Source organism: Chlorocebus sabaeus, chromosome 1, assembly GCF_047675955.1.
Source record: "Chlorocebus sabaeus isolate Y175 chromosome 1, mChlSab1.0.hap1, whole genome shotgun sequence".
In the NCBI taxonomy this organism is placed as follows: domain Eukaryota; kingdom Metazoa; phylum Chordata; class Mammalia; order Primates; family Cercopithecidae; genus Chlorocebus; species Chlorocebus sabaeus.
The window spans coordinates 21,594,204-21,608,657 of NC_132904.1; positions in this window are offsets into that span (position 1 = coordinate 21,594,204).

Consider the following 14,454-nt stretch of genomic DNA (forward strand, 5'->3'; position numbering starts at 1 on the left):
CAATGAGATAATTGGTATAACTGGATTGCACATGAGGTGCAATGAGAACGTAAGGGAAGAAGCTGCTGAAATCCACCCAGGTTAGTCTGTCAGTCAGCGTGGGCTACAGGGTGCTGCAGTAACAAACGACTCTAACATCTCAGTGGCTAAAAACCAATAAAACTTTGATCTTTCTCACATTCTTGTCCACCAGAGGTCTCCTGAGGTTCTGCCTTAAACTCTCTTCATTCTGGAACTGAGGGGAAAGGTGTAGTTCCTCCATGGTCTCTCGGCAGAGGGAAAATGGAAATGGCAGAGCCAAGCAATGGCTTCTGCTACAAAGTGGCGTGTGTCACTCCTCTCAGGTTTCATTGGCCAAGCAAGTCATGTGATTAGGTCTGCTGTAAATGGAGCAGGAAGTGTAATCCTTCCACAGGGTCAGGCCAGCGGGGAGGGGTGGCTAATATCTTGGCCCGTAATACAGCCCACCACAGCATCTCGGAGGAAGTGATGCTTGGACTGTTTGCAAAAGCAGATTAGAACTGGAGCAGAAAAGCAGACGAAGCAGGGAGGATATTGCTGCAGAGGGAACCTTTACATTCAAGACAAGCCAGTCATCCCCCGGAAGTCCATATAGTGTAGGGAAACGTTCTTTATCCACCCTCCCCTGCCATGTTTGAATCCCTTTTTAAGAACTTGCCCTTGGCCCTGTTTCGAGGGTTGTCACAGGGAGAGGATGCTGGTTGTTGTACTTCTTCCCAGAGAAAATGGACCCGAGTTACCCCAAAAGGCTTGTCCTCCATGAATGCTGGAATATCTGTGGTGGAGATAATTTTTTAAAGGACAAAATAATTAACAGGTTCCCTTGATATTCTAATCCTTGAGGCCTTAGAGACTTGCCAGTATTGGGTTTGGAGGGCTACGTATGGGGACTGGGGAATATGGGAGTGACTGCAGCAGGTGTCAAGTGTTCTAAGATGTCAACCCATCTTCATGGAGATCTTTGAGGGGATATCTCCAGACAGTTCTGATGGCTGCCTGGGTCTCCGCAACCCAACCTGTCTTTCCCAGTGAGCCTTGTCAAGAAAGACCTAATTCAGACCCTCTTCCTTCACTTTTTGTCCTGCTTTAGGTATCAAAAGAGGGGCACCTCTTGGCCAAGATGTTGTATTAGTCCATTCTCACGCTGCTATGAAGAAATACCCAAGACTGGGTAATTTATAAAGAAAAGAGGTTAATTTGACTCACAGTTCTGCAGGGCCAGGGAGGATTCAAGAAGTTTACAACCATGGCCGAAGGGGAAGTAAGCATGTCCTTCTTCACATGGCAGCAACAAGAAGCTCAGAGCAAAGGCGGTGAAAGCCCCTTATAAAGCCATCAGATCTCGTGAGAACTCACTCACAATCATGAGAACAGCCTGGAGGTAATCACTCCCTTGATTCAATTACCTCTCATTGAGTCCCTCCCAAGACCATGGGGATTATGGGAACTACAATTCAAGATGAGATTTGGGTGGGGACACAGCCAAACCATATCAGAAACCATGGTGGCAGACCATCCCCTCAAGTGCTGCTAAGTGAGAACAAATATGTTATTGATTCCTGGACTGTTAGTTAAGCCTTTTTATAGTTGTTAGGCTTTTCCTTTATTATATTTTAAGGGCCAGGCTCTGTATACCCTGGTTCTCTGAGTACCATAGTTGCCCCAGAAAGATTTCTTAATGGGTTGGTTAGTTGAAAGGCAAGCATTTTAAGAAAGTCGGGGATCTTTCAGCCTCAGGTGACTAAAAGTCCAGTCTAACTGGCTTAAGTTAAGGTAAATTTTTTTTTCTTCAGGTCACACAACTGTGAAATTCATCGGGCAGAGTTAGCTTCAGACATGGCTTCATATAGGAACTTAAAATAGGCACCTGGTTTTTCTCTTTCTCTCTATATCTAGGTTCTGCTTTCTTCTTGGCAGGCTCCCTTCCCAGGTAGACGCTTTCTGTCTGGTTGTAAGATAGTTGCAGAACTTCCAATCTTACACCCTCCTGGATTCAAGTCCACTAGGAGAGTCTGTGCCTTTTCCAGCATCCCTGGCAACAATTTCTTTGTGCCTGGGTCTCTCCTGAACCAGCTGTGTTGGTCAGGGGACTGTGGTGCTCCATAAACTTAGTTCTAAGGCCCTGAGCCTGGGGTGAAGCCCTACCCAAAGTAAGGGACTGAGAGATTGAGAGGAGGTGGTTTCCAGAGGGCATCCAGGGGTGGCGAAGAGAGGAAAAGTGCATGGAAGATGAGGGACAAAAACAGCAGATGTCCAATTCACTGACAAGTCTGTGCTAGTCAGCTGTTGCTACAGTAACGCTACATAACAAATTGCCCCAAGGCTCCGTGGCTTACAATAATAAGCATCAATTATTTTCTCACTCATGTGTTTGTGGGGGTGGTTTGGGCATCTCTGCTTCAGGAGGCATGCTAGCTAAACTTGGTCCCAGGATGTGGGCTGGGTTCAGGTCTAGTCCATTTTCTCTCATCCTCTTTAAAAATGAGGCCACCTGGGGATGGCATGAATGGCAGGAGAACACAGGAGGGAGCAGAAACACACCAGATGTCTGAAAGCGTAGACTCAGAACTGTTACACGGTTAGCTCTGGCCACATTCTTTTGGCCCAAACAAGTTACATGGACAAGCCCAACACCCATGGGGCTGAGAAATATACTGAAAAATAATCCAGTTTATCACAGGGTCACTAAAAGTGAGATCAGCAAATGATTGGAATGGGCTAATATGAATTTCTCAAACTCCATCTGCCTTTGGCTTTATTCACAATTGTCCATGTAGACATGCATAAAAAGGCTCTGCTGAGTAAATCGCATATCAAGTTCTTTTGTCCGCCCTAATTTCCCCCTACACTGACCCCAGCCTTCAGGCTTCCTCCCTGCACCAGCTCTCTGTGATTCACTTCTCTTTGAAGCTGTGCAGGCTGGTTCAAGAGCTGTGGTTGGTGGGTGTTGATAAGAAGTGAACATCTACCTGTCTAGAATGTATTGGAAGGCATTCTTCCTGTATATGGGAGACTGGATAAGATGAGATTACTTCTTGAGCTCCTTCCCACTCTAAGATACTCTATGTCAAATTCTGACCATATGTAGGGTTTTTTTGTTGTTTGTTTGTTTGTTTGTTTTTGATATGGAGTCTTTCTTTGTCACCCAGACTGCAGTGCAATGGCATGATCACAGCTCACTGCAGCCTTCAACTCCTGGCCTCAAGCAATCCTCCCACCTTGGTCTCCCAAAGTGCTGGGATTACAGACATGAGCCGGCATGCCCAGCCAATATGTAGTTATATTTTAGAATACAGGGTTTTACCTGTGAATCTGGTCTCTTTGCCCCCAATTACCTTGATCTGTGATACAACACATCATGAGACTAACAAGTCATATGCTCAGAAGACCACTGTTCTAGGCTCCCTGGGGGAATCCATGAGGAGTAGGAATTAGAAGGCCAGCTTCTCAGCAGTCGCATTGCTTTCTTTTTCTTTTTTTCTTGGAGACAGGGTCTTGCTCTGTCACCCAGGCTGGAATGCAGTGATGTGATCATAGCTCGTTGTAGCCGTGAACTCCTGGGCTGAAGCCATTCTCCCACCTCAGCCTTCTGAGTAGCTAGGCCTACAGGCATGTGCCACCACAGCTGGCTAATTTTTAATGTGTTTTTTTTTTTTTTGTAGAGACAGGGGTCTTGGTATGTTGCCTAGGCTGTTTTTGAACTTCTGGCCTCAAGTGATTTTCCTGTTTCCGCCATCCTAAGCTCTGGGATTACAAGTGGGAGCCACCATGCCTGGCCCCACATTTCTTTGTAATGCGTGCCTCTGGACAGCTTCAGGTAAATGGATCTCCAAAGCAAGAAAGAACAACTTTATATTCTCTATTCCAGTGGCTCAAAGCCGTCAACATCAGGACACTCTCCTTAGTGTCTAACTTGATGTTTCATGACTACTGTTAAAGGCCATCCTTTCTCCTTTCTCATTTTTACATGTTTTCGTATGGTGGAATCCATCTCTAACGTTGGTGTTGTGAAAACCTGTTCGTTTTGTGGTTCCAGAAGAAAGAACTGGTATTGTTTCCCTTAATTTTACATCAACAAACAATGATTGAATGAGTGTGATAGTCCCCATAAGTACCACAGTGTTATGAGCATCACCTTTGAGCCAGAGTGTCTGTGTCCAATTCTGGCTCTGCTGCTTACTAGGTGTGTGACCTTGAACAACCTATTTAGCGTCTCTTGTCCATTGTCCTCTTGTCTATGAAATAGGTTGTAATAGGACCTCTCTCATAGGGCTCTCATAAGGGGTAAATGAGTTAATGCTTGTAAAGTGCTTAGAATAGTGTCTGGCACATAGGTGCTCAATAAATGTTGGCTATTATTATCCTTACTTTGAGATGAAAGACTAACCACTGTCCTCAAATAACTCAGACTCCAGGGAGGAAAATGGCACTTACCACACAGGGATGTAACTGCTGTCTTGTTTAGGATGACAGGTGGATGTTGGGGGGTATAGGAACACAGCGAGAGGAAGTTGCAAGAAGGTAGTTTTTTATTTATGACAAGATCCTCCTAAAAATTAATGTTTATTGGCCAGGTGTGGTGGCTAATGCCCATAATCTCAGCCCTTTGGGAGGCCAAAGCCGGCAGATCATTTGAGCTCAGGAGTTTGAGACCAGCGTGGGCAACATGGTGAAACCTTGTCTCTACAAAAGCGCAAAAATTAGTTGGGTGTGGTGTCACCTGCCTGTGGTCCCAGCTGTTTGGGAGGCTGAGGTGAGAGGATCGCTTGAGCCCAGCAGGAGGTCAAGGCTGCAGTGAGCTGTGATCACACCACTGCACTCCAGCCTGGGCGACAGAGTAAGACCCTATAAGACCCTGTCTCAAAAAAGAAAAAAAAGAAGAATTAGCATTTATCAAAATATTAGTAATGAGCTCCTCTGTCATCAGAAGCATTTAGGCAAACCCTGGACATTCATATTATCTAGAAGAACAGAGTTTATAAAGAGGTAGTCTATGGGTTGGTTCTCGCCTGCAAAGGTGTTTGGTTTGGACTGCTATATATATATATATATATTTTTTTTTTTTTTTTTTTTTTTTAGAGACAGAGTCTTGCTCTGTTGCCCAGGCTGGAGTGCAGTGGCCCGATCTTGACTCACTGCAACCTCCACCTCCAGGTTCAAATGATTCTCCTGCTTCAGCCTCCTGAGTAGCTGGGACTACAGGCACGTGCAACCACGCCCGGTATTTTTTTTTTTTTTTTTTGTATTTTTAGTAGAGATGGGGTTTCACCATGTTAGCCAGAATGGTCTCGATCTCCTGACCTCGTGATCTGCTCGCCTCAGCCTCCCAAAGTGCTGGGATTACAGGAGTGAGCCACTGCACCCGGCTGGTTGGACTGCAATGTATTTTTTAAAAGATTTTAATGATTCGCCAACAGATTAGATTTTTTGCTTTAAAATTCTAGATTTTGGACTTGTTTGTTTTTGCAGAATTTGAAGATCTGGCCACACTGAACCTACATTATATCAATAATGGAGCTGAGCTGTGGCCACTCTTTGAAGATAGAACTCATTTTTCATGTAGCTGTGTCTTATGCTCTCTTCTAGGGTCTCTTCCCTCTCTTATAGGACTCACCTGGCACCTCTGTGTTTTTAAATTTGTAGCACTGCCTAAGATTTGAACAGTGGCTGGGAGGCTTGATCAAATGACATCATTTCTAGGGTAATCTGATCCAATCTGATCCTTCCTTATTCTGAGAGCCTGGACTTGTGTTCTGGGATAGAGATCTGACCTCTGGCACAGAGCCATTCACTAAACAGTCCCTGTACACCTACTCCTGGCTAAGCCTTGTTATTCATACTAGAAACTCTAGAATACTAAGCTGGGCTTTAAGTGGTTATATATATGTATAGGTGCATGCACATAAATACAATGCGTGTGTAAAATATACATAACAATATCATTTTAAAATGTACAATCCAGTGGTATTAAGCACATTCACAATATTGTACAGCTGTCACCACTATCATTTTCAGAAGTCTTCATCCCAAACAGACTCTACCCATTAAACAATAACTCTCCGTTTCCCCTTCCCCTCTGCTCCTGGTAACGCCCATTCTATTTTTTGTTTCTATGAATTTGCCTGTTCTAGGAACCTTATCTAAGAAGAATCATACAATATTTGTCCTTTCGTGTCTGACTTATTTTATTTAGCATGATTTCTTCAAGATCCATCCATGTCCTAGTATATGTCAGAATTTCCTTCCTGTTTAATGCTGACTAATATTTCATTGAATGGATATACCATATTTTAGCTTATCCATCCGTTTCTCCATGAACACTTGAGTTGTTTCCACCGTTTAGCTATTGTGAAAAATGCTGCTATGAACATGAGTGTACAAGTATTTATTTGAGTCCTGCCTTCAATTATTTGGGGGTGTATATCTCTTGTTATATTTTAATTCAAATTAAACAATGAATTTCCATCTTGTTTTTTTCTTCTCAAAGCTCTAAAAGGCAATAAAGAGCACCTGTCACTTCCATTTTATAGATGTAGAAACTGAGTAGCAGCTCTGTGAAGGAAACTAGAGCTGGAAGCTAGGTCCTTGGTGCCTGGTCTTTCATACCGGGCTGTAACATCCGTAAGGACAAGGGTTGTGTCTGTTGCTGTCATTGATGCATCTCCAAGAACAAGTGACTAGAATGCAGTTGATATGTTTTGAAAGCATAATGAATGGTTTTTGTGCTTTATGTTCTAATGGAGCCTTCTGAAGAAACTACTGGTGTCTGTATTCCTCTCCTTTTCCACATCTCCTTTCTCTATTTATGAGACACCCCCACCCATGGGACTTGGGCAGACAAGCTGATCCTGAACCATGTCTTCAGTGATAACAACTTCAGGCCTGAGAAAAGTCTCCTTTCAAAGTGCTTCTGTTCACAGTCCCAGGAGTAACGTCTTATTCCCCATCTAGTGTACTGTTTCATTCAGGCTTCACTCCAGAATTCACAGCAATTCAGGGATCACCTGGCTCCTGGCTGGTGTAAGAGATCTATTGGGGGTGCCTCTGGCATGGAGGAGATTGGAGTGTCTTTAGCCAGATTTTGTCCAGAAATGTCTAGTGTACTGCTTGATTGCTGCCCCCCTTATCCCACAGTGCTGTGGTGTGGGGGATTGGGAGCCTCAACCCAAATTCCCTTTTGTTTCAAAATGGAGAGAAATGAAATTTTAATGGAGTGGTGAAAAAAATGCTGCCCTTGGTAAGCTGTACTCCTACCTTAGCATCTGGTTTAGAAAATGGGGGCTCTAAAAGGAGTCCCTGTCCTCTTTTCCTTGGAGGAGCCTCGCTTCGGCTCTCAGAGGAGGTAAGGGGTGTGGCTTACATCATCTGGGGTCCTTTGTCCACTGCTTTGTGTCTACATAACAACAAAAGCTGTCAATAATGGCACAACGCAGAAGACACTGCGACTGTCTCATGGGGAGAGTCTGTGTAAGAAAGAAGGCAAGTGGTGGTGAGAAACACACCCAAGGCATCCATCTCATTCTGCCCCCAGAGCAGTCTGGCTTGTGGTTCAGCTTCACCAGGGAAATGTCTTCGACTCTGGTTTAGGAAGGAAGCACTGAGACAAAAGGTTTGAGGGTGGTGAGGTGGGGTGGAGGTGAGTGTATGCAGGTCTGGCAAAAATAGAGAACTAAATCCATCTATCTATAGCCCGATTGAAGGCAAACAACCATCCCTCTCTCCTCTGAAAGTGAGCAGGGGAAGAGGACGAGAGAGGTAGAGCGCAGGAGGTGGCTTCCCACGGGCAGCAGAGGGTTAACCCCTCAGGCACCCAAGGACGTCAGAGCTGGTTCTTGTCTGTGGCTTGGATTGAGAGCTTTTATCCCTTGTTATTTTTCCTGATGTCTTTGCTTTTTATTGTGTTTGGATTTCAGGATTTGGCTTGTTCTTTTTAATGTTTAATATATTTAGAGGGGAGAAAAAAAATCCATCCTAGTGAAAGCACAGGAAACCAAGCAGGCCTGAAGGTGGGGTGTTGGGAAGGGGCCCTGGGCGTCCCTTGTTCAGCTGAAGAGCAGGGCAGCCACCCTTACCTGGTCCCCTCCCATCCTATATTCTCCTGAGCCCTGAACACTGCAGCCTGGGCAATGGGACTTCCTGCTTTGGAGACCTGTTCTCACCCACTAGTCTGTGATGGGGACCATCACCCATGGGTGCTCCTCTAAGATACACAGTTCTCCTGTACAGTAGTCTGAGCATCTGCTGGGCTGGGAGGCAAGGAGATCCCAGTCCCTGCACCCCTCCCTCCACTGCTGACCCACTGGGGAAGGGTATGAAGGAGGAGGACACAGTCTCTCTGAAAGTGAGAAAAAGGACATGGAGCTGCTGCTGAGGAAGGCAGAGGAGATCGAGTTTGAGAAATGAGGGAAGAAATAGTATGGGGTATTCAGCAACAATTTAGAACTTCTTAGCTGTGTATAAGATATTTATAACAGGAAATTATATATATTAGAACTTGGAGAGAGAGGGCACATTCAGTCTATGGCCATATGGGTCAGAATGTTCCATAGCCAGTAGGCTCTGCATCAGAGTGGTTGGTTTGAAGCAAAAAGCACTGAGCACTAAGGTCATGTGAGAGAAAGGTGAGGCGGTGCCTGCATATGGTATCAGGGGGCCAGGTAAATAAGATGGAGATGAGGAGACAGAGCTAATTGAACCCCAGATTTCTAGAGATGGAGAAATGCATGAGGGTATCTATTCCTGCATGAGGAGGCCTGCCCCTCAGAGCAAGAGCAAGAATTGTGTGGGCCTACTTCCCTGAGAGGCAGGATCCCGTGGGATTGCATAGTTTGGGCCCTAGGGAGATGCCTGGGGAATGGAGAGTGTTTACCTCCCAATGGAACCTTGTAACTAGGAAGCCCTGGGAAACTGCAGGAATTGCAGGGAGTGAGTTGGGGCTCAAAGGCAAGACCAAATAGCATTCACTTCCTACTCTTGTATGGAGTAACTATGATAGAGAAAGCAAACCACTGGGAATGGTCAGCTAGTGTTAAAGGTCAGAGCCAGTACACTTAGAAAAACCTGAAGACTCACCAAAAAATTGTTAGAACAAATAAATTCAGTAAAGTTACAAGATACAAATCAACCTACAAAAATCAGTGGCATTTCTATATGCCAACAGTGAACAATCTGAAAAAGATATAAGGTAATTCCATTTACAACAGCTACAAATAAAATAAAATATCTAGGAATAAACTTAACCAGAGAAGTGAAAGATCTCTACAATGAAAACTATAAAACATTGATGAAATAAATTGAATAGGACACACAAAAAACAAAAGATATTCCATATTCATGAACTGGAAGAATCAATATTGTTAAAATATCTATATTACCCAAAGCAACCTAAAGATTCATTGCAATCCTATCAAAATATCAATGACATTCTTCAAATAAATAGAAAAAATAATCCTAAAATGTGTATGGAACAACAAAAGACCTGGAATAGCCAAAACCATCTTGAGCAAAAAGAACAAAACTGGAGGAATCATGTTACCTGACTTCAAATTATACTACAAGGCTAAAGTAATCAAAACAGCATGGTACTGGCATAAAAACAGGCACATAGGGCTGGATGTGGTAGCGCACACCTGTAATCCCAGCACTTTGGGAGGCCAATGCAGGCAGATCACTGGCAGCCAGAATTTCAAGACCAGCCTGGCCAACATGGTGAAACTCTGTCTGTACTAAAAATCCAAAAAAAATTACCTGGATGTGGTGGTGCATGCCTGTAATCCCAGTTACTTGGAAGGTTGAGGCAGGAGAATGGCTTGAACCTGGGAGGGGGAGGCTGCAGTGAGCTGAGATTGTGCCACTGCACTCCAGCCTGAGCAACAGAGCAAGACTCTGTCTCAACAAAACAAAACAAAAACAACCAGACACATAGAACAATGGAACAGAATAGATAACCCAAAAATAATTCTATACATTTACTATCAACTCATTTTTGACAAAGGTACCAAGAACATACATTGAGGGAAAGACAATCTCTTTAATAAATAGTGCTGGGAAAACTGGAGATCCACATTCAGAAGAAAGAAACTAGACCCCTAGCTTCCACTATAACAATCACATCAAAATGGATTAAAGACTTAAATATAAGACCTGAAACTGTGAAACTACTAGAAGAAAACATTGGGGAAACACTCCAGAACATTGGTCTTGGCAAAGATTTCTTGAGTAAGAAAGCACAGGTAAGTGAAACAAAGATGGACAAATGAGATCACATCAAGCTAAAAAGCTTCTACACAGCAATGGAAACAATCAACAGCAACAATCAACAATCAGCAAAGGAGACAAACCACAGAATGGGAGAAAATATTTGCAAAATACCCATCTGACAAGGTATTAATAACCAGAATATATAAGGAGCTCAAACAACTCAGTAGGAAAAAAACAAATAATCCAATTTTTAAAATAGACAAAAATTTTGAATCGATATTTCTCAAAAAAAAAGACATACAGATGGCCAACAGATATATGAAAACAATGCTCAAAATCACTAATTATTAGGGAATTACAAACCAAAACTACAATGAGATATATATCATTTCACCCCAGTTAAAATAGCTTTTAACCAAAAGACAGGCAATAATGAATGTCGGTGAGGATGTAGAGGAAGGGAAATCCTTGTACACTGTTGGTTGGAATATAAATTAGTATGGCCACTATGGAGAACAGTATGGAGTTTCCTCAAAAAGCTAAAAATAGAGCTACCATATGAACCAGCAATTCAATTGCTGGGCACATATCCAAAAGATAGGAAATCAGTATATGGAAGAGATATCTGCATTCCTGTGTTTATTGCAGCCACTATTCACAATAGCTATTGTGACATGGAAGCAACCTAAGTGTCCATTGACAGATGAATAGATAAAGAAAACGGGGAACATATAAACATTGAAATAGTACTCAGCCATAAAAGGAATGAAATCCTGTCATTTGCAACAACAGGGATGGAACTGGAACACGTTAAGTGAGAAGCCAGGCACAGAAAAACAAATATCACATGTTCTCACTCATATGTGGGAGATAAAAAAAAAAAAAAATTGAACTCATGGAGATGGAGAGTGGAATGATGGCTGCCCAGAGGCTGCGAAGGGTAGTAGGGAATAGATGATAAAGTGGAGATGGCTTATGGGTACAAAAATACAGTTAGGTAGAATGAATACAATCTAGTATTTGGAAGCACCATAGGATAATTAAAGTCAACAATAATTTATTATATTTTAAAAATTATCTAACAGAGTGGAATTGGAATGTTCCTAACACAAAGAAGTAATAAGGGCTTGGGGTGATGAATACCCCATTTACCCTAATTTCATCATTAAATGTTGTATGCCTCTATCACATGCACCCCATAAATATATACAACTATTTTGTACTCACAATAATTTTTAAAAAATCAGAGCTGGGTCTTCTGAACAAAGACTTCCATGATAACAAATGAACTTTCTACCAGGAAAAGAGGACATCCTGAGGGGGAAGTAGGGATAATTCATGGCTAGCAAAAAAACTAGAAAGAATGAATAAGACCTACTATTTGATAGCACAATAGGGTGACTGCAGTCAATAATAACTTAATTGTATATTTTTAAATAACTCAGAGAATGTAATTGGATTGTTTGTAACTCAAAGGAAAAATGTTTGAGGGGATGGATACCCCATTCTCCATGATGTGCTTATTTCACATTACATCCCTGTATCAAAACATCTCATGAACCCTATTAATAAATACACCTACTATGTAACCAGAAAATAAAAATAAAAATAATAATAATAATAAATATTTTTAAAAAGAGTACATCTGAAGGGGAACATGACGATGATGTTTGGCAGGAAAATCTTTCATCTGATCAACATAACTAAAAACTGAAATTTGAGAGAAAGTGGGAAGGATGAATACCTATCTTCCGTGATAATTGGATATTGTTGAAAACAAGCCTGGCATCCCAGAAAATTAGATACAGCAACGTTCCCAATTAATAACAATATTTCTGCGGTCTTAGTGTGGGGCTGGACACCTTTACTTTCTCCTCTGGATCTTCGGGCCATCTACTCACTGGGTCTGCCCCAGACCCTGGAGGCTGATTTTTATGGATCCATCAAAGGGCTCTCAGGCCTTCTGGCTTCAGTGAGGTTCAACCAATCAGAGTCAACTAGCAGGAGACTGGAAAGTGGGAGGAGAGTGAAGTCAGAATATTTATTTTCTGGCTCCCTCCCAGCTGGGTCTCCTTATGCTGGCTGCATCCCTCTTCTGAGACCACAGCTCCTGTCGTGCTGGGTTCTGCTGTGGCAACTCTTCTCAGTCTGGTGTCTACCCCTCTTCTTCCACCTTCGGTGTTGGCATATTAACAGATACCACTGTTGCTAGCTCCATGCCTTGCTGGTTTCCCTTAACCCTGACCACACAACTTAACCAGTTCCTTTATTAAACTCTCTGCAATTACCCATCTGAGAGTGCTGTCTGCTTCCCCCTGGACCCTGAACAATACAGTAATCTAATAAATGATATAAAGTTGAAATTGTAACATGAGGCTGGTAGGAGTGCAAAGTCTTCACCAAGACTTGGTTGGATGAGACTTTTGACAAGAATTCTGTGGTGGTAGGAATTCCCTTCATGCAAATAAATTGGTGTCATTGCAGTGGGTCAAAAAGTAAAACTCAGTTCATTCATTTATTTAAATAAATATTTATTGAGTCTCTGCTATATGCCATGCACACTACAGTAGGGACTGGGGAATCACTGGGGGACAAAACGGAAAAGGCTTCAACCCTTATGGCATTTTCAGTCTGGTGAGAGAGAAAAGCATTAATCACATGATCACGAATATAAATATATAGGTAGAAACTATGACAAATCCTTGGTGAGATAACAAGTTTCTCTGAGAGCATCTAATAAGAGGCTAACAAAGGGTCAGAGAAAGCTGCTTTGACAAACTGTCAGTTGAGCTTAGCCAGGCAGAGGGCAGGGGAGGCAGAGCAAAGATCTTGTAAGCAGAGGGATGAGTGCATCCAAATTCTGAGGCTGGGAGAGTCTTACAGCATCCAGTGAATCTAAGAGAGACTTCTACAAGTTGAAATTTGGTTTTAAGTGCAATAGGGAGGCATTGCTGAGTTTTGAGCAGGAGAATAGCATGATTTAATGTAACGACAGTTGGTGGAGGCACCATGGGGCATACTGGTGGGGAAGAAAAGAGAAACAAGGGATGTTGCTCTGGGAGGTCCCAACTCCTGGCCTGGCTTCCAGTGTTGTGCTGCTGTCCTTTCCAGAAAATCCTGAATCTAGCTGAGGGACAAGAGGCCACCTGGGCTCATTGGCACAGCCATTGGGTGCCCTGTTCTGTCATAAACATTGTAGTGGATTTAATTCTTGGCCTGATATGCTTTTTCAGAAAGACGAGAAAGCAGGAGGGGACCTGTTACTTGGGACCCAACTCTGATGAACAAGGGAGAAACTGGTGAAGTGGAAGTATCTGGAGGAAAAGGGGAAGTTCTAGGGAGAAAGGGACTTATGAGCTTGTGTTGCATTTGCGCATGTGTATTTGTGCATGTGTGCATGTGGTGTGTGTGTGTGAGAGAGAGAGAGAGAAAGAGAAGTAGAGAGAGACAGATGCAGAGAGAGAAACAGAGAGATATGCTAGAAAAGCAAAGCTTGCAGACTTCAGAAAGAAAATAGGAGTTAGTAGCTTCTGGCTAGTGATTCAAAGAAAGAAAGTGACTTCCAGGCACAGGAATCATTACTGTATGAGTTTGCCAGGGCTGCCATAACAAGATGCCGTAAACTGGGTGTCTTAAACAATATACAGTTATTGACTCACAGTTCTGGAACCTGTAAATCTGAAATCAAGCTGTAGGCAGGGTTGGCTCCTTCTGAGGGCTAGCAGGGCAAGGTCTGTTGAACTCATCTCTCCTTGGTGTATAGGTGGCTGCCTTCTCACCTTCTCGCTGCCTTCTCGCTGTGTCTCCCTGTTGTCTTGCCTCTATGCATGGGCTTGTGGGCACATGCATGTCTGTCTCTGTGTCTACATTTTCCTTTTTTTAAAAAAACTAAAGACACTAATCGTATTGGATTAGGGCCCATCCTAATGGTTTCACTTTAACTTGATTACCTCTGCAAAAATCCTATTTCCAAATAAGGTCACATTCTGAGTGAGGTCCTGGGGGCTAGGACTTGAACTTATCTGTTTTTAGGAGGCACAATCTCACCCATAACAGCTAGCAAATGAAATCCAAGTAGAACTTAACCTATTCCTCCATCAAATGCGCACCAAGTGCCTATTCTGTACCAGGCACACTGTAAGTGTGGCTTTGGCCCTGAAGGAACACTGGACTTGTGGTAGAATACTGGTATGCAAAAGCACGTAATTCAGGTTAACAAGTGCTATGATAAGT